Here is a 20,094-nt window from a genome sequence, read left to right on the forward strand (position 1 = left end):
TCAAGGAAAACTACCCCAATATCCTAGAAATAGAGGACGAAATAGATATTGAAAGAATTTACTGATCACCTCCTGAAAGATCCCAAAATAAAAACTCCCAGGAAAAATTCCCAAGTCAAAAAGAAAATTTTGCAAGCAGCTAGAAAGGAACAATTATAATATTGTGGAGCCACAGTCAGAGTATCACTAAATTTAGCAGCTTCCACATTAAAAGATTGGAGAGCTAGGAATATGATATAACAGAGGGCACAGGAACTAGGATTACAACCAAGAATCACCTACCCAGATGGATTTCAGGAAAACCTGGAAAGACTTACATGAGCTGATACTGAGGGAAGTGAGCAGAACCAGGAGAACATTGTACACAGTAACAGCAGTATTGTATGATGATCAGCTTAGCTCTTCTGAGCAGTACAATGATCCAAGACAATTTGTGGGACCCATGATGGAAAATACCATCCACATCCATAGAAAGAACTGAATGCAAATCCAAGCATACTATTTTCACTTTTTTTTGGTTCATTTATAATATCTGAAATTAATCTGGTCACAGATTGAATAAGTCATTTCTACCTCTATAACTGAGTTAGTTAAAGATTTGGGCTGATCCTTATCCTTTACACAGCTATAGGTCTATCTCCCTGAACTTGAACTTGCTGAAGGCCAGGATATTAGCATGGCCATGCTCTATGGCTTGTCTCTGTAGCCTAGAAGTCTCTACAGTTGAAGTTCTAGGTAGAAAAGGTGTCCCGTCTGACTGACATTCTCCCTATGCAGATTGGAGTTCCCTTCACTTCAAGTCAAGGTGGTTGGGTGATGATACACAATGTGTCTTTCACTGGAAATATCTCTTTTCTGAGCCAACTTATCATTCAAACAGGTTTATAAAATTAGTTGTTTGTCTCTTTTGTTCAGTTGGCTGAGATATCTATTATTTCTGTCCTCCTGCTCAACAGAATCCTAATGAGTCTATTAATACATTCAATACTACGTAGATTGCAGCGAATTGTCTTTAAATGATTCCTGCTATTCTCTGGAGCTGTTCTGTAAATAGATAATATGCCCAGTCTCTCCACAACTTGGGATGGAATAGCCTTCACTGCTTTTCTAAATTGTGTCTTCCTGGGTTGACAGGGCATCATATTTTCATGTTTATACCAGGTCCATTCTGAGCTAAAATTGTAGACAGAGGGTAGATTTCTTTCAGTATATTTGTAGAAGAGATGCACTGGTTCTTATTATTCACATCCTCTCCATCTTCTGAAATTCCAAAGCACACAGGTCAATGAATAGACATGATTCTCACCCATACATTAGTAAGTATGGTATAAAGTCTGCTAGATAGGTGACTCAGTGGATAGAGGGCTAGACCTGGAGTCAGAAAGACCTGAGTTCAAGTGTGGCCTTATTTATTTCCTAGTTGTGTGACCCTGAGCAAATCACTTAACTTCAGCCTACCTCAGTTTCCTCATCTCTAAAATGGAGAACCAAGAGAACGAATTACACACATAGCCAGACAGTAGTACTAAGTAAAGATTTCCTATAAAATGTTTGCCTTGTATGCAAAGGCATATGTCTATTGTTGCACAAATTAAGTACTGCATATTTTGAGTTGCACTTCTGTTTAATTATTTTGATATTACATTTGTCAATGTATGTATTTGTTATACTTGTTGTATAGCAACACCTGACTGTTAATGATGTACTGTGTTCTTCCTTGTTTATGTATGCACTCATCGTTGAGCTTATATTTGTTCTTCCATGGGCCTACTGATATTGTTAGAGATAGCTGTAATGGGAATGCAAATTTGGAAGATCTTCCCTGCCCCTAGGCTAAAGTGCACCAGAAGCCTGGGGAGGGAGGCTTGTTTTTCAGTAGATACTTTTTGATTGGCCAGTGGGTCAATAAGGTTGTTACATTCTCTGAGCCAGGAGAAGGCTATATAAGCCCTGATGTGTAGCTTTGTTTTGGGACTCACTTTGAGAAGTGTTCTGTAATTTGATCTGAATTCTGGGAAGCCGTTGTTGAGAGTCCCCCGGCTTTGAAAAACCCAGAATGTGGAAACCCAGATGTTGACTGGGTATGGATGTAATGGTTGGACAGTTTGGAAATCTGTCTACTTGATGTTTCTGTCTTGATAATTATGCCTGTATACTTTGAGGTTCAGGGTGCTGACCTTTTCTCCTGAACAAGGTAAACGATATATGTCTGACTGATTAAAGTAAGCTTGTTAACCCATTTTGAGTTGCTTTCCTTTAACAAAGCAGATCCAAGAACCTGTGTGAGCAGGCACCCTGGGGACACTGGGGTGCTTGCTGCTACAAAAGCTTCGATTTTTTTTTTTACCATTTTATCATTTTTAACCATTTTTACCAAAAAAATATATTTTTGCCATTTTGCCATTTTTTATCATTTACCATTTTACCATTTTAAACCATTTTTTTACCATTTTTTACCATTTTAAATTTTTACCACTTCTTACCATTACCATTTTTTTTTACCATTTTTACCATTTTGCCATTTACCATTTTTTGCCATTTACCATTTACCAATTTATTTTTACCATTTTTTTTACCGTTACCATTTACCATTCTTCCTTGTTTACATATGCACTAATCCCGGGCTTATCTTTGTTCTTCCATGGGCCTATTGATATTGTTAGAGTTAGCTTTGATTTTTTTTACCATTCACTATTATTTATGTGTTATGGATATATATGTACTCTTGGGATATGTGCCTCATAAAATTTAGAAATTAAGTCACTGAAAAAGATTGTCAATCAATGCTTTTATGTTTTTTTTAAAGACTGAGTCTTCCTATCTTGCCCAGGCTAGATGGTCAGGGTCTATTCATGGGTCCAATCCCACCTTGATCTAGATGGGAACCTTGAACTGCTCCTTTTTTAACCTGAACTGACCCACCTCCCCTTAAGTAACCTGGTGGTCCCTCACTACTGGGGGCTTATCATATTGGTACTTGATTTAGTGTGGACACCTGATCAGTTTTAGTTCACTGCAGTTCAGAATTTACAAGCCCAAGGGATCCACCAGTCTTCACCAACCTGGTGACTGGTATTATAGACCTGCACCACCACAACAGTAATAAGTGTCTATAATACAATGTTTTGTATGTATTGTTTTGTAAAATTTATCCCCTTTTATTAAAGGGATTTGTATGTATTGTTATTAGTCATTTGCTATGAATGATACTATGGGATGATTTTTATGAGTTTCTAGGATGATCATCCTTGTTATTTTAAAGTTTTTGCTGTTTCTTTTGATGTTTATGAGGTATAATTGTAGATTTCAAGTATAACTTGGTTGATTTTTGCAAGATACTGGAATATTTCTGGCCCTGGGGAGGAAACTTTGATGTAGGTAACAAATCTGCCAATCTGAATGTGGAGTCTGCCTTTTCTGGCAGAGGTCAGCATATCAAGTGAAGAAGCTCCCAGCCAAATCTGAGATTAGAGGTAGTGAAGACCATAGCTGCCCATTGAAGAGCAAGCCTAGTTAGTTCAACAGATTGACCCATCCAATAGAGATCCTACCAGCAGCTAAGGGACCTCCAGAGATCATCCTGGCATCAGATCAACTGATATATCTACTGTTGTCCTTTAACAAACAAGCCCAGGTGACAGATTGGTAAGATGAAATGGGAGAGCAGAGTCAAGATGGAGGAGTAAAAGCAGGGCCTTAATTGAGCTCTCCACCAAACCCCTCCAAATACCTGTAAAAAAAAAAAGACTCTAGGGGCATCCAGGTGGCACAGTGAATGGCACAGGAACCAGCACTGGAGTCAGGAGGACCCGAGTTCAAATTCGGCCTTAGACTCTTAACACTTACTAGCTGTGTGACCTTGGACAAGTCACTTAACCCCAATTGCCCTTCCTTCCCCTCTTCAAAAAAAGCAAAAAAAAAAAAAAAGACTCTAAACAAATTCCAGAGAAGCAGAACCACAAAAAGACAGAGGGACTCAAGATAACCTGGATGATCTATGGGAAATGTCTGTTGTACCAGGCTGGAGAGAAGCGCAGTTCAGCATGAGCTGTGCTGGCACAGACCGAGCCCCAGAAAACCTGGATTATTGCTGAACTACTTAAAATGATCAAAAAAAGAGCCTGACATCATCTTTCAAGAAATTATCAAGTAAAACTGTCCTGATACTCTAGAACCAGAGGATAAAATAGAAATGGAAAGAATTCCCTGATCACCTCCTGAAAGAGATCCCAAAAAGGAAAACTCCAAGGAATATTATAGCCAAATTCCAGAGTTCCCAGGTCAAGGAGAAAATATTACAAGCAGCCAGAAAGAAACAATTCAAGTATTGTGAAAACACAATCAGGATAACACAAGATTTAGCAGCTTCTGCATTAAGGGATCAGAGGGCTTGGAATATGATATTCCCGGTCAAAGGAACTAGAATTAAAACCAAGAATCCCCTATCTGGCAAAACTGAGTGTAATCAATGAGGGGAAAATTGATATTCAATTATGGAGTGGAATTCAATACATTCTACAAGAAGTCAGAGCTAAATAGAAAAACTGACTTCCAACTACATGGGCACCATGCTTTTGGGCACCAAGAAGGATATTGATAAACTAGAGAACAAAGGCAAACAGAATAGTGAAGGGCCTTGAGTCTATGTCATTCGAGAATCATTGAAGTAACCGGAATGTTCCTGCAGTGGAGATGATTGGTGGTGGGGAGTGGAGAATGGAGGGGGAGGCATGATAACTGTCTCTAAGAAGGGCTGTCATGAGGAGGGATTACATTTGCTCTATTTACCCCCTGCGTCCAGTCCCAGGAACAGCAGGTAGAAGTTACAAAGGAGGTCAGGAAACATTTCCTAACAATCAGCTCCATCTAAAAGTGGAATAGCAAGAGGTGGGGGATTCCCTCTCTCTCTGGAGGCCTTCAAGAAGAGGTGGGACCACCCGCTGCATAAGTTATAGTAAGGAGTCTTTTTGTCTATGAAGTAGCTACTGAGATCTCCACTGATCCCTGAATTCTGTGTTCTACTTAGGGTGTCGTGAGTGTTCACACTGTCCTGGAGGTCTGAGTATAGTTAATACCATTTGAGAATAGTCTATGCTTACTTTACCTTTAGATTAAGTAGAAATTGCAAACTTATTAGACCTGTCTAAGAGTAATACTTTCATCTGTTAGGTATGGTCAGAAAGGGTGATAGAAGTAAGGCATCCAGAGGCAGTGGGGTACGGTAGATAGAGTGCAGTACTGGTACTTAACATTCAGAAAACAGGTTCAGTTTTGACACTTTTTAGCTATTTAATCACGATGAATTCTTGAGTCTCAGTTTCTCCATCTGTAAGATGGGGGCAATAATATCTGCATTCTCTACCTTACAGGATTGTTATGAGGCTGGATGAGACAGCATAAGCATAGTATTCTGCAAGCTGTCAAGCATTATGCAAATGTGAGTTATTATTTTTTTTCCAAATATTCTCAAAAGTTTCTAGTTATGAATCTCACCCATGTTTCTTTTGCTCAGGTGTTCCCAGCTGGGCTGAGCCAAGACACTTGTGCCTGCTGAGGCCTGTCTTCTCTTGTCTGAGTACCTCCCAGTGCTTTTGGCATGGACTTAGCCTCTAGGAAATTCTTCCTCATCATGCATGTAGAGGGTGGGGATGAAGGGGAGTGGTGCATATAGTAATTCACCTTTTCCCAAAACATTTTTCCATAATCATGGAAAAAACATCATGATAACACTTTTGAGGGTAGGTGGTTTTGTGATAGTTCTCCCCCAACTGTCCCTGCTACCAATGCAGGGATTTTCTTCTTAATTTGTCTGTATTCAACTCTTCCTATAAGAACTCATTTTGTAGAGTTCATGCTGAATATTTCTTTTTTATGGTATTTAAATTTTTTTTAATTTATTTTCTTTTGGTTTACAAGATTCAGTTCCACAACCCCTTGAGTTTCAAATTTTCTCCCCCTCCTTCTCCTTCCCCCTCCCTACCATGGCAGTATGCAATCAAATATAGGATCTACAAATATCTTCACATTAAACATTAGTCAAGTTGTAAAGAAGGATTATAACCAATGGAGTGAACAATGAGAAAGAAGAAACAAAACAAAACAAAAAAACAAAAAAGAGAGAGCAAATAGTTTGCTTCAATCTGCATTCAGACTTTGTAGTTCTTTCTCTGGATGAGCATATCCCTTTCCATCATGAGTCTTTTGGAGTTATCTTATAACCTTGCTTTGCTGAGAGGAGCCCAGTCTATCAAAGCTAGTCATCACACACACGATGTGTCTGTAATGGTGTACAAAGTTCTCCTGCTTCTGCTCTCCTCCATTCTGAACTTTTCACTTGAAAATGCTAGGTATTATCTTTAGCTTACTGAAATCATCAGGAATTCATCCTCAAGTCTCTACCTATATCATACATTAGGTCAGTCTCTTACTGCTGGAGAGCTGCCCACCTATGGGGATCTAGGTGGTGAAGTGGATAGAGTTCTGAGCCCGGAATCAGGAAGACTCTTCTTCCTTAACTCAAATTTGACCACAGAAACTTATTAGCTATGTGATGCTAGGCAAGTCACTTAACCCTGCTTGCCTCAGTTTCCTCATCTGTAAAATGAACTGGAAAAGGAAATGGCAAACCACTCCAGTATCTTTGTCAAGAAAACCCCAAATGGGGTGATGAAGAGTTGGATATGGCTGAAAGGATTGAACGACAATAACAACAATCCAATGAAATAATGAAATATTAAAATAAGATATCTTGAGGGTTTTTGTTATATTGCATATATCTGGTTCAATTAGCAGAAACTTTACATGGGTGGGGGTTGATATGATTTCTGGGCTGTTCACTTAGGGTCCTCTCAAGCTCTAGGCCTTTGCCTTCAAAACTTCCTTAGATAGCTTCCTTGTATAGTACTCAGACAACCCATGAATGATAGATGACCTTCCATCCCAAGCTCAAGTATAGTTGCATGAGGAATAATACTGAAAGAACCCAAAGCTATTTTTTAATCTTCCCCTTTGTTCCGAGCAAATCCCCCAGAAGCATGTATTAGCTACCATGTGTAAGGCACTATACTAAGTTCTGTGAATACAAAGGCAAAACATAATCCTGCCTGCCTCCAAGAAGCTTATGTTCAGTTCCATGATCCACAGAGGCTAGAGAATCAAATACTTCACAACCTGGCTCCTACTTACCCTTTCAGGTTTATTACATATAACCCCTCTCCCCCTTCACACACTAAGTATTTCCAGCTTTCATTTCTGTGCCTTTTACAAGCCGGCCTTTATGCTTAGAATGTAAACATCTACCTTTTGGAATCTCTAGTTTCCTTCCAAGCTTCATTTTGGCACCATCTTCTACATTAGGACTTTCTTGACTGATTCCTCCTGGGGACTAGTGCCTATCCCCACCCCACCCCAAATTACTATATATATATACCATATATGTATACATATATATATACCATATATATATATACACACATACACACACATACATTATCTGGGATATAAGCTCTTTGAGAATGTTGTTATTGTATCCTGACTCTTTGTGACCCATTTGGGATTTCCTTGCAAAGATCCTGAAGTGATTTGCCATTTCCTTCTCCAGCTCATTTTACAGATGAGGAAACTGAGGTAAACAGTGTTAAGTGACTTGCCTAACGTCATGCAGATAGTAAGTATCTGAGGCTAGATTTGAACTCGTGACAATGAATCTTCCTGATTCTGTGCCACCTAGCTACCTTCAATGAGAATAGGAACTGTTTTATATCTACCCAGTGCCTAGCATATTGCTTGGTATACTGTAACAAATGCCTGTTGATTGATTCTATTAGAGTGATACAACATGTAAACGGATAAGTATATACATGATCATTAGAGAAAGATTGAACACTAACAATTAAGGGCATCAAGAAGGTTATAGATTGCTTGTGAATTGACTCATGAAGGAAACCTGGAATTCTAAAAGGCAGAGATGAGGAAGACATGCCATTCAGACATGAGGAACACATTCCTCTGTGGGAAGTGTTTGTACACAGAAATCAAGGGGGTGTCCGTCAATTGGGGAATGTCAGAACAGATTATGGCATGTGGATATAATGGAATATTCTAAGAAATGATGATATAATTTATGATACTATGAATGACACCATACATTGTGCTATTAGAAATGATGAAAGGGGTATGAGAGAAACCTGGGAAGACTTATGAATTGGTTCAGTGAAGTGAACAGAACCAGAAAAACAATAATATAAGCAATATTGTAAAGACAAACAACTTCAAAAGACTTAAGAATTTTGATTAATGTAATGGCCAACCATGCCACCAGTGATGTCATGCTACCTATCACCTCCTTCCAGAAAGATTATTGATTCATTGTGCAGAATGAGACATCTATTTTTGGAGATGGACAATGTGAGAATTTGTTTTGTTTGACTATGCATATTTGCTAAAAGTGTTTTCTTTTTCTTTTTTCCTTTGCAATCGGTAATAGGGAAGGGGGAATATTAGTGTTTGCTAATTGAAATTTGTAGTTGAATTTTTTTAAATTATATTTTCTATGCAAAGATTCAGAGAAAGCAGATAGAATGACATAATTTGGGAATAGCAAAGGCAGCTTGGTTATAATGTAGTTTATGAAATAGAAGAACATATATGTGTGTGTGTGTGTGTGTGTGTGTGTATAAAGAGAGAGAGGAAAAAGAGCCTAGAAAGGTAGGATGGAGCTGTACAGTTACACATATATCCCATCTGGCATCACTATGATTGTTCTCTTGTTTAGGGTCCTTGAGGGCAGCAACCTTGGCACTTGTACCTCCTCTATCCCTTTCCTAGTTTAAGAGATAGCTATCTGGTACAGTGGATAGAAGACCTGAGTTCAAATCCTTCTTCAGACACTTACTAGCTGTATGACCTTGGGAAAGTCACTTATCTGCCATTTGCCCCAGTTTCTTCCACTGTAAAATGGGAATAATAAGAGCATTTATTGGCATGGTATCTGGTACTTAACAGCTATATAAATGCTATATAAGATCTAGTTGAGGTCGTGTGCTCCATAAATGGTGTTAATTGACTTAATTTTGTTAATTTTGATCTATTGTTCTTATGGGTATGAGGGAGAAGAACCTCAATTTTTCATGGCAGAGAGTGGCAAAAGCTCAAGGGAATACAGTGGGGGCATGGGCTCTTAGAATTGAAATTTCCCTGAAATTTTTATGTATACCTGCTCTAGCCCCCTAGGAAACTGAAGTCATATGGGTAATTGTGTCACTGTTTAGTACAGGAGGAAGGGAGGCAACATCTTCAGATACCTTAAATACTCACACCTTCCTGCTACTAGTGTTATGGGTATGTACTTACTGTATTCCATGATTAATCTGGTTTTCTATCACAATGTTTCCTGCAGCTTAACCATTTCTCCATTAAAAATGATGATTTTACTGCAACCAAAGCCTGCTTGAAGGATCTTTATTTTCAGTGACTCACTGTGTTTCCAGACAATAATGTCTGGCCGCATTCCAACCTCACCCTACCCAGGGTGTGGTTGAGAAAACTTGGCATTGCTGCCCATTCCAGACCATTATGGGAAACTTCTGTGTTAAAACCTAAAGAAGACCCTGCCTCAAACAGTCAGCTTTTGGTCCCAAGATTTGGATGCTACCCAGTCCTCTGTGCCATCATCTTAGTAGTCCTATTTCTAAATACTTACCAACCCAAATATAGGATCTGAGAACCTCTAAATAGAGGCTCCTGGTTCTTAATTCAAGACCTAGTTTACTATTATGGGCAGCTAGGTGAAGCAGTTGATAGAACGCTAGGTCCGGAGTTCAAGTGTGACTTCAGATGCTTAGCTGTTTGACCCTGGACAAGTTACTTAACCCTGTTTGCCTCATTTTCCTCATCAGTAAAATGAGCTGGAGAAGGAAATGGAAAACAGCTCCATTATCTTTGTCAATAAAGCCCCAAATGAGGTCACAAAAAGTTTGACATGATAGAAAAATAACTGGGTTATTAAAAAGGCCTGGGTTCGAATCCTGATTTTGCTGCTAACTCCCTATGTGTTACTGAGTGAGTCATGTCTCTTCTCTGGGTCTCATTTCTGGACTTCATAACCTTGCCTCTACTGCCTTCTAAATTTAGAAATTCCTTCATCATCTATGACCTCTTCACCCTAGAATACTCATCTGCCTCTGCATACTGCTTCTCCCATTGATGAATGCCTTCAGGAACCTCTATTTTGAGGAAGAGCCACAGGTCAACCATCCTTCATTCCTCCCCAGCTCTGCTTCAGATTCTCTGGACTTGGTCACTATGCCCCTATGTGGGTACTATCCTGCTGCCCTGTTTTTAACTCCCTTTTATGTATTGTCTTCCCCATTAGAATATAAGTTATTTGAGGACAGAGATTAGGGCAACTAAGTGGCACAGTGGATAGAGTGCCTGGCCAAGAGTCAGGAAGACCTACGTTTGAAGCTGACTTCAGATGCTTACTAGCTGTGTGGCCCTGGGTGAGTCACTTAACCCTGTCAGCTTCAGTTTCCTCATCTGTGAAAAATAAGCTGAGGAAGGAAATGGCAAACCACTCCGGCATATTTGCCAAGAAAACCCCAAAAAGGGGTCATGAAGAGTCAGATATAACTTAAAAACAACTCAGCAACAACGAGGACAGATACTGTCTTTATGCTTGGATCTGTATCCTGGGTGCTTAGCACACAGTGCAGGCCTGGCTCCTAGGAAGAGCTTACTAAGTGCTTGTTGACTGATTAAAATGAGAGGCTTAGAGGAGATCCTCCAAGACTTTGGAAAGATTCTCTCCAAGCTCCAAGTCTATGACCCTCTGATCTTAGGTTTAATTTCCAGTAACTGATGGACCACAAAGTTCACCTACTACAAGCTCCCAATAGGAGCTTCACTTGCAGAGGTCTGTCGTGGTTATGTTTTTGTGATCAGTTTTTGGAAAGAGACCTTGAAAAGTATATTCTTATGTGGAATTCCCATTCTTCTGTGAGCAGTAGCTTATTACCCCAAACCAGGCAGAGAATAAGTAAGAATTTAGGTGCCACTCCCTTCGATGCTCACTCCTTTAATTCTCTGGTAAGTGAAATTAGATTCCTGTTTACTGGCTGACACTTGGCAGTAAAAGTTTTCACTTCTAACCAGTAACTGTTTAAAATGAACAAGCCTTTATCATTGTTGTTACCAGGTGCCCAGTCTTGTGCTAGATGTTGCTCAGAGAAAAAAAGAAGTATGTATGACTCAATTCTGGTCCTCCTCCTCCTTAACTAATTAACTGACATAGTCTTACAAAGAAACAACCATAAAACAGATAATAGTTCATTTTTTATAAAAGATGGGTCACTAGTTAATTGTTGATTTGATACCAAGTTCAGACTATAGATGCTATAGGAATTCAAAAGAGAGATTGATTCCTGTGGTCAGGGAGGACCTCCTGAAGGAGAAGGGATTTGAGCACAGTCCTGGAGGACTGATAAGATTTGGACAACCAAGTTGAGCAGGGACAGGAAAAGACATTTCAAAAAGCACTTAAGTTAGAGTAGGATGCACTCCAATAAACTCAAAGTTTAACAGTCTCCCATTATCTCCCTGACCTCCCATCCTCCTTCCTCTGGGTCTAACCAAGAGAGAAATCTTTTCTAACTTCTGAGAGGGAAAACAAATCAATGGCACCTAGAATAGATGAAGTTTTAACATGCTGATGTTATATATGTGTATATGTCTCCTTGGAACTATATCATTTAAGAAACTCATAGCAACTACTGTGGAAGGTTATTCAAGAGTCCTCATCAAAATATAAAAATCTGTGGCTGACCACCAGCTGAGAGCAAGATAAGGATCTGATTTGGGAAATGAATGGCACCTAACAATGGCACCGTACTGAAAGCAGAGATAGAAGGATGCTAAACACGAATAATATCAGTTATAATAATTATTACTTTATATAGATAACCTTTGGGAGGTAGTGTAAGAGCTATTTGTTTCATTTTAGGTACAAAACAAACCAAAATGGAGACAAGAAAAGGCTAAACAATTTGTTTAAGGTTAAGTACTGGGCCTGAAATCAGGAAGACTCATCTTCCTGTGTTCTAATCTGGTCTTAGATACTTACTAGCTGTGTGACTCTGGCAAGTCACTTAACACTGTTTGCCTCAGTTCCTCCTTTGTAAGATGAGCTGGAGAAGGAAATGGCAAGCCACTCTCATATCTCATATCAAGAAAACCCCAAGTAGAGTCATGAAGAGTCAGATGTGGTTGGAAAAAAATAAAACAAAAACCCAAATGTTTGAACACAGTTAGAAAACAATTAGCTGAGATTTGAAACTAAGTCTTCTGACTTCAAATACAAATCTTCATTTCATAATTTTATCTAAGCCTGAACCTGACAAGGTAGGAAAAACAGATGACAAATGTTAGGTCTCAGAAGTTTTTGTAGATCTGAAATACCTCCCCTATCATTTTTCTACTGTCAGGGCTAATCTACAGTTTACTGTAACCATGGTTAGCCTAAACATAAATCATTCTCTGTTGCTTCCTTTAAACAAACAAACACAGAAATGTGGTACCCTAGTCGGTATTTTAGGTATTTAACAATAACAAGCATTTATTAAGACCTCCTAACATACTCTGCATTATTCTAGGGCTGAGAAATCTAAGGATCCAGGACTTGACCTCTGTCCTCATGGAGTTTACAGTCTATTTACATGTCTGACAATTTTATTTCCCACCCTCATTAAGCTTAGTACCTTCCCTCTAAGAATATTTCCAATTTATTCTGCATATAACTTATTTATACATAATTTTCTCTTTCATTAGGCTATGAGCAACTTGAAAGCCGACTTATTGAGGTTTTCTTTCCCTTTCTTTGTATTTCTATTTCTTAGCTCAGGGCCTGGCATATAGTAGGCATTTAATAGATGCTTTTTGACTTGTTTTTCATCTGATTGAGCTACAGTCATCTTAGAATTGTGGAATGTTAGAGTTGGCAAGGAGCATTTACACATAAACTATTCTAATGTTCTCATTTTATAGGTGGAGACTCAGAAATGATGTACCTTGTGGTCTCAGAGATAGTTAATGACTGAGTTGGAATTAGAAACCAATCATACAATTGTCCATGGCATCATAGATGTTAATGGTTACTTAATTAAAATTATCTATGCAAAAAAGGTTTTAAAAAACAGTAACAAAATTATAATAGAATTTTTTTTAATTGAAATCTGTAGTGAGACATTCCATAGATTTTTAATCAGATGCGGGATGAATTAGAAGACCTCGTAAGCCTTTTTCAGTGAACTCTAAGACTATGAGAATATGACTACTTAGAGAAAACACTGAGTAAGCAGTTAGGAAATCTGGTCTCTGGTCTGCCCGTAAAATACTTTAAAAACTCCTTTAAGGAGTTTACATTCTGTAGAAGGAAGTAACATGTATATACAAAAAATGTTAGCAAAATAATAAATACAAGATAATGGTGGGGGCTGTGTGGGGGAGGGGGAGGGGTTGTTCAGCATTAGCTGTTGGTCCTTGAACTAAATTTTGATGGAAATTAGGGATTCTAAGAAATTGAGTCAGGGAGGCAGTATATTCCAGGAATTGAGGAAAAGTCTCTATAAAGGCACAGAGAAAGGAAATTGGAATGTGGTGTGTGAGGAACAGCAAGGCCAGTTTGACTTTCATAGAGTGTGTAAAAAGAATAATGTATAATAATGCTGGAACAGAAGGTTCTAACCAAGTTGTGAAGGGTTTTCAGTGTTAAACAGATAAACTTGTATTTGATCATAGAGCAGTAGTTTGTGTAATTGCAATCTGTAAAACCTATGGCCCCCTTCTCAGAATGTCTTTAAACACGTAAAATACATTGGATAGGCAGCTAGGTAGAACAGTAAGAGAGAGATTTGGAGTCAGGAAGATCTGAACTCCAACAATAATTGTGTGACCCCAGCTAGTCACTTAACCTCTACCTGCCTTAGCTCCCTCATATGTAAAATGTAAAAAGCGTTGTTGTAAGGATCAAATGTGATAACATTTGTAAAGCACTTCGTAAACCTTGAAGGGCTATATAAATACTGGTTATTATTATCTTGCACTTGGCACAGTACCCTGACCATAATAGGAGTTTAATAAAATGCTTATTGACTGTCAATTCCCTCATATTACAATTAAGGAAATTAAGGCCTAAGGCTAACTGACTTGCTTGTGATCACACAGGTACCCAGTGTCAGACTTAGGATTTGGCCACAGGTTCTCTGACTCAGTCACTTTATCTCATAGATTTATTTTCTAAAGGGTTTTTCCATAATGGCAAAGATGCCAGCAGAGACAACCAGCTTGTGCTCTTCTCCCTGCTAGTGTCTCTGTCACCTTCTTGAGACTTATCAAAGTTTCAAGATAAATTATAGGGCAGAATGCCAGCTACTGGATGTGGAGTACATTACAGAAACTAGAGGGACCAATGAAAAAGGGTGTGCATTCATATAACAAGATAAGCTCCAAATGAAAAAATGACAGATACGAAAGCTTATATCATAAACCATTTAGTGAAGTGAGGAAGAAATTATCTTTTAGACCTAATAGGGAAGAGTTCATGACTAAACAGGAGATAAAGAGGATTGCATAGGATAAAATTTTAATTACATAAACTTTTAAAAGTTTGTGCACAAAAAATAAGTGCAAGTTAAAATTAGAAGAGAAATAATTTTTAAAAGAGAAACAATTGGGGAAAAATCTCTGTAGCAAGTTTCTTTGATAAAGGTCTCATTTCCAAAATAGGGGTATATAGAGCATTCAAAGACCAGCACCTTCAGTGTGAGGGTTTGCTTGGACCTTTTCAGGGCTGCTCTTCTTTGTCTGTCACCCAACTCTCACCTGTGGTTCCAAGAAGATGCAACATGTGCAAAGGCCATGACCTTGGTAAAACCTTTTCAATAGAAAGCTAAACCAGGTTGAGGGTAACTGATAGGCCTCAAACCCATTGGTGAGTTAGAGGAATATCTACTCCAAGCACACAAAGACTTCCTTTCAACAAAATGGGAGGATTAGAGAAATTTGTTCCAATGGAAGAGAGAGTCTGACAGCTGTGTACAATTCTGCCTCACTGAAGTCCAATTCATGTGCAAGTCAAGACATCACTCTGTGATGTCACTGGTCCTCTTAAAAATGAGATGAACATTTCCAAGATATATAAGAAACTGATTCAAATATCTAAGAGTAAGAGCCCTTCTCCACATAATAAATGGTCAAAGGATTAGAATAGTCAGTTTTTTAGAAGAAACCCATGCTATCAACAGTCATATGAATAATCATTAATAATTAGAAAAATACAAATTAAAACAACTCTGATGTTTCACACCACATCCATCAGATTGGCAAAATTGACAAAAAAGGAAAATCACAGATGTTGGGGGGTTGGGGGAAAGCAGGCACACTAATGCACTCTTGGCAGAAACCAATTAAACACTGATCCAGTCACTTTGGAAAGCAATTTCCCGAGTTACTAAACTGTAACTCGACCTAGCAATACCACTATTAGACTTATACCTAAAAAGGAAAAGGCACCATGTGTACAAAAATGTTTATAGTAGCTTGTGTGTGTGTGTGTGTGTGTGTGTGTGTGTGTGTGTGTAACAAAGAACTGGAAATGAAGAGAGTATATATCACTTCAGAAATGGTTGAAAAAGTTACAGTATATGAATGTAATGGAATACTGTTATGCTATGAGAAGTGATAAAAGAAGTTTCAGAGGAATATGATAAATCTTGGGTGAACAAACATAACTTGAAGAGAACCAGGAAAACAATTTGTACAATAACAACATGGTAAAGACAAAAAGCTTTAAAAGACTTAAGAAATCTGATAAACGCAACAACCGACCACACTTCCTGATGATGCATGCTGTTGTTGTTGTTTGTCCTTTGTTTTTGAAAAGGACCAGTGACATCACAATTTGGGGGTAAAATAAGCTGATGTCTCAACTTGCACGTGAATTGGATTTAAATGAGGCAGAGTTGTACAAAGTTATCAGCCTCATCTTTCTCTTCCAGAGTCATCGAAGTCCAGTGGCAAGACGAAAGTAAAAAAGTCAAAAGATTCAATGGCCTTTGGTACAATGGAGGACTTTCAGCCATCTTCATCGCCGCTGGAACAGACTGTTCTCATCCACCTATTCCTCCATGCTAGGAGTAGATATCCCTTTAAATCACTGACAGATTTAAGGCCTGTAGCCTCTACTGTTTTAATCCTTCTGCCAAGAAGGTTTTACCTGAGTGAAGCCACTGCATATGCTACCCACCTCCCAACAGAGAGGTCATGGACTTAAATATATAGAATAAAATGTGAATTTGTTGGAAATAGTCAGTGTGGGAATTTGTTTTGCTTGACTATGCATAATTCTTATAAGGGTTTTCTTTTTTTAAATTTTCAATGGGGGTGAGAAAGAAGAGAAAATAAATACTTGTTAACTGAAAATAATTTTTTTTTAAGTTAAAAACAGAAAAAGTGAGTATTTATCCCAAACCCCAGTGTGAGACGTGGGCAGTATGGGGAGGCATAATGTCTGCCCCCTGTGATGAGGAAGAAGTGAGTCACTCCCCCTAACTTGGACTTGAGTTGGAGGATCTCCCTTGAAAAGGGCAATGGAGAAACTCTACCATTTGCTTGAGCAGATCTTTTTGGGTATCACCTCTGCACTGCTGTGTGGGCAGATGAGAAGACAGATCCAACAATGTGGCAAATAGCCCCCAACGCACGCTGCCTAAGCTCCTAACACAACAAGCAACCAGAGTAAGAAGAAAGGCAGGAAGCTTCAAGAGAGGACAGCTAAGAGAGTAAGCGTGGAACAGCAGCAGCAGCAGTGAAGTTAACTTCTGAGATGAGGTGCAGTTGAGGGGCTGCTTCAGTGGGTCATAGGTTAGAGATGGAACTTGAGCAAATTTTAGGTTTGGAAGCAGAGCTTTAGCAAATGACAATTTAGGACATAAGGGACTGCCTGGTGGGGTATTACATCTGCAGCTTTACTGGAAAGTGAGCTTCCCCACAGGGAATTTGTTCACTTTCTCTACTAATGCATGAGTCTGTGGGAGTTTCTTCTCATTTGTCCATAGGAATAAAAAATAATAAGCCTTTGTTGTTGTTTAGTCATGACCAGTTTTTCATGACACTATTAGGGGGTTTCTTAGCTAAGATACTGGAGTGGTTTGCCATTTCCTTCTCTAGCTCATTTTACAAGTGAGGAAACTGAGGTCAACAGTGTGAAGTGACTTGCTTAGGGTCACATCTCTAATAAGTATCTTCTAGTAAGTGTCTAAGGCAGGATTTGAATTCAGGAAGATGAGTCTTCCTGACTCCAGGCCCAACACCCTATCCACCGCACCACCTTAAGAATAACCCTACTAAACCAATGAGGCAGAGCCAAGATGGCAGAGTAGAAGCACAAACTTGGCGTGAACTCCCACTCCAATCACTTCCAATACATGTAAAAAAATGACTCTAAACAAATTTTGGAGCTACAGAACCCACAAAGTGACTGAGAGAAACAAATCTCCTGCTGAAGGCAGCCTGGCAGGCCTACAGAAAGGGTCTATCCCACTGAGCTGGGAGCTGAGCACAGACCCCTTTGAGCTGTGGTTCTGGCCCCAGGGTGGCCCCGACCAGCCGCCAGGCCGGAGCAGACTTTAGGAGAGTGAATCACCAGCAGCTGTGGCAGTTTCCAGACTTCTCAACCCATAAATGCCAAAGACAAAGTAAAAGGTCAGTGGGGAACCCTATTGGAATGGGGAGGGGATGGAAGAGCATAGTCTGGCCCCTGCCCTGGGGTGAGAAACAGCAGAGGTGCAGTGGCTGAGCCATGTGGCTGCCTCAGGAGCTCCTGGCCTATAGATTGTAGGGGCACCAAGTGACCATTTAGAGGGTAATTGCTCTTGCTTTGACCTGCTTGGATCTGGGTCACAGTCTTGGGTGGTGGTCCTGGGTTGTGTGGCCAGTATGCCAGAGCTTGTGGGGGCTGCAGAGAGGGCACCCTCCTAATAGCTCTGGCGGCTGTGAAAACCCCAGCAATTTAGGACATAGCTCTCTCCATTCTGGAAGCAGAATTCTACCATGGCAAAGAGCTCAAAAGTCAAGCAATTGGCTGGCAATATGAGCAAGCAGAATAAGCACAAACATACCATTTTGGGGGACAAAAAGGATCAAAGCATGGAATGGGAGGAAGACAATGAAGTCAGAACTCCTGCATCAAAAGTTTCCAAGAAAAATATGAATTGGTTACAGGCCATGGAGGATCTCAAGGACTTTGAAAATCATGTAAGATAAGTAGAGGAAAAGTTGGGAAGAGAAATGAGAATGATGCAAGAAAATCATGAAAAGCGAGTCAACAATCTGACTGAAGAAAATAACACCTTAAAAAATAGACAAACTCAAATAGCAAAAGAGACCCAAAAAGCCAGTGAGGAGAAGAATGAAAAGCCAAATTTGCCAAATGGAAAAGGAATTTCAAAAACTCACTGAAGGGAATAATTCCTTCAAAATTGGATTGGAGCAATCGGGAGCTAATGACTTTATGAGAAATCAAGAGGCTATAAAAGAGATACAAAGAAATGAAAAAATAGGAGACAATGTGACACATCTCATTGGAAAAAAAAAAAACACTGACCTGGAAAATAAATCTAGGAGAGATAATTTAAAAATTATTGGACTACCTGAAAGCCATGATCAAAAAAAGAGCCTACATGCCATCTTTCAAGAAATTATCAAGCAAAATTGCCCCGACATTGTAGAACCAGAGGGCAAAATAGAAACTGAAAGAGTTCACTGATCACTTTTTTTTTTTTGCCTTTTGGAGGGCAATTGGGGTGAAGTAACTTGCCCAAGGTTACACGGCTAGTTTGTGTGTGTGTGTGGGGGGGGGTGTGGGTGTTAAGTGTCTGAGGCCAGAACCGAACTTGGGTCCTCCTGATTCCGGGGCCAGTGCTTTACTCACTGCGCCACCTAGTCACCCCACTGATCACTTCTTGAAAAAGATCCCAAAAAGAAAATTCCTAGGAATATTATAGACAAATGCCAGAGTTCCCAGGTCAAGGAGAAAATACTGTAAGCAGTCAGCAAGAAAGTTTGAGTGTTGTGGAAACACAATCAGGATAACACAAGATCTAGCAGCTTCTACATTAAGGGATCAAAGGGCTTGGAATATGATATTCTGGAGGTCAAAGGAGCTAGGATTAAACCAAGAATCACGCACCCAGAAAAACTGAGTGTAATGTTTCAGGGGAAAATATAGTTATTCAATGAAATAGAGGACTTTCAAGCACTCTTGATGAAAAAACCAGAGCTGCACAGAAAATTTGACTTTCAAATACAAGAAGCAAGAGAAGCATGAGAAGGTAAACACAAAAAAGAAATCATAAGGAACTTACTAAAGTTGAACTATTTACATTCCTACTTGGAAAAACGATAATTGCAACTCATAAGACTTTTCTTAGTATGAGGGTAGTTGAAGGGAATATATATGTATACATACATGCATATATATAGGATATGTGTATACATACATGTATATATGATGTATATGTATACATACATGTATATATAGGAGGGTGCATGTGTATATAAATATATGTGAGTGTGAGCATATGTATGTTCATGTATACATAGAGAGCACAGGATGAGTTGAATATGAAGGGATGATATCTAAAAAGAATAAAATTAAGAAGTAAGAGAAGAATTTATTGGGAGAAGAAGAAAGGGAAAGATAAATTACCTCATATAAAAGAGGCAAGAGAAAACTGTTACAGTGGAGGGGAAGAGCAGGAAGGTGAAAGGGAATAGGACAACCTTAATTTTATTGAATTTGGCTTAAGGAGGGAATAACATATACACTCAACTGGGTATGTTACCCTACAGGAAAATATGTCACCCTACAGGGGATAGGGGATAAGAAGGGGGTTGATAGAAGGGAAGGCAGATTGGGGGAGAGGGCATTTAGAATCAAAAATTTTTGAAACTGGATAGGGTCAAAGGAGAAAATAGAATAAGTGAGGGGGTGGGATAGAATGGAGGGAAATATAGTTAGTCTTTCACAATATAACTAATATG

At 39.1% G+C, this 20,094-nt stretch overlaps 1 long non-coding RNA gene across 1 annotated transcript; it reads left to right on the forward strand.

The window, feature by feature from the left end:
• The first annotated feature begins 1,801 nt into the window (after positions 1-1,801).
• LOC138156984 (uncharacterized) lies at positions 1,802-16,356 on the forward strand. Its single transcript, XR_011167255.1, has 3 exons — positions 1,802-2,194; positions 5,370-5,437; positions 16,050-16,356. It is a non-coding gene; the product is annotated as an uncharacterized lncRNA (long non-coding RNA).
• The last annotated feature ends 3,738 nt before the right edge of the window (positions 16,357-20,094 follow it).

Source organism: Petaurus breviceps, unplaced genomic scaffold (assembly GCF_028583685.1).
Source record: "Petaurus breviceps papuanus isolate PSGF00001 unplaced genomic scaffold, PetGlider_PUasm1.0 164, whole genome shotgun sequence".
Taxonomy (NCBI): Eukaryota; Metazoa; Chordata; class Mammalia; order Diprotodontia; family Petauridae; genus Petaurus; species Petaurus breviceps.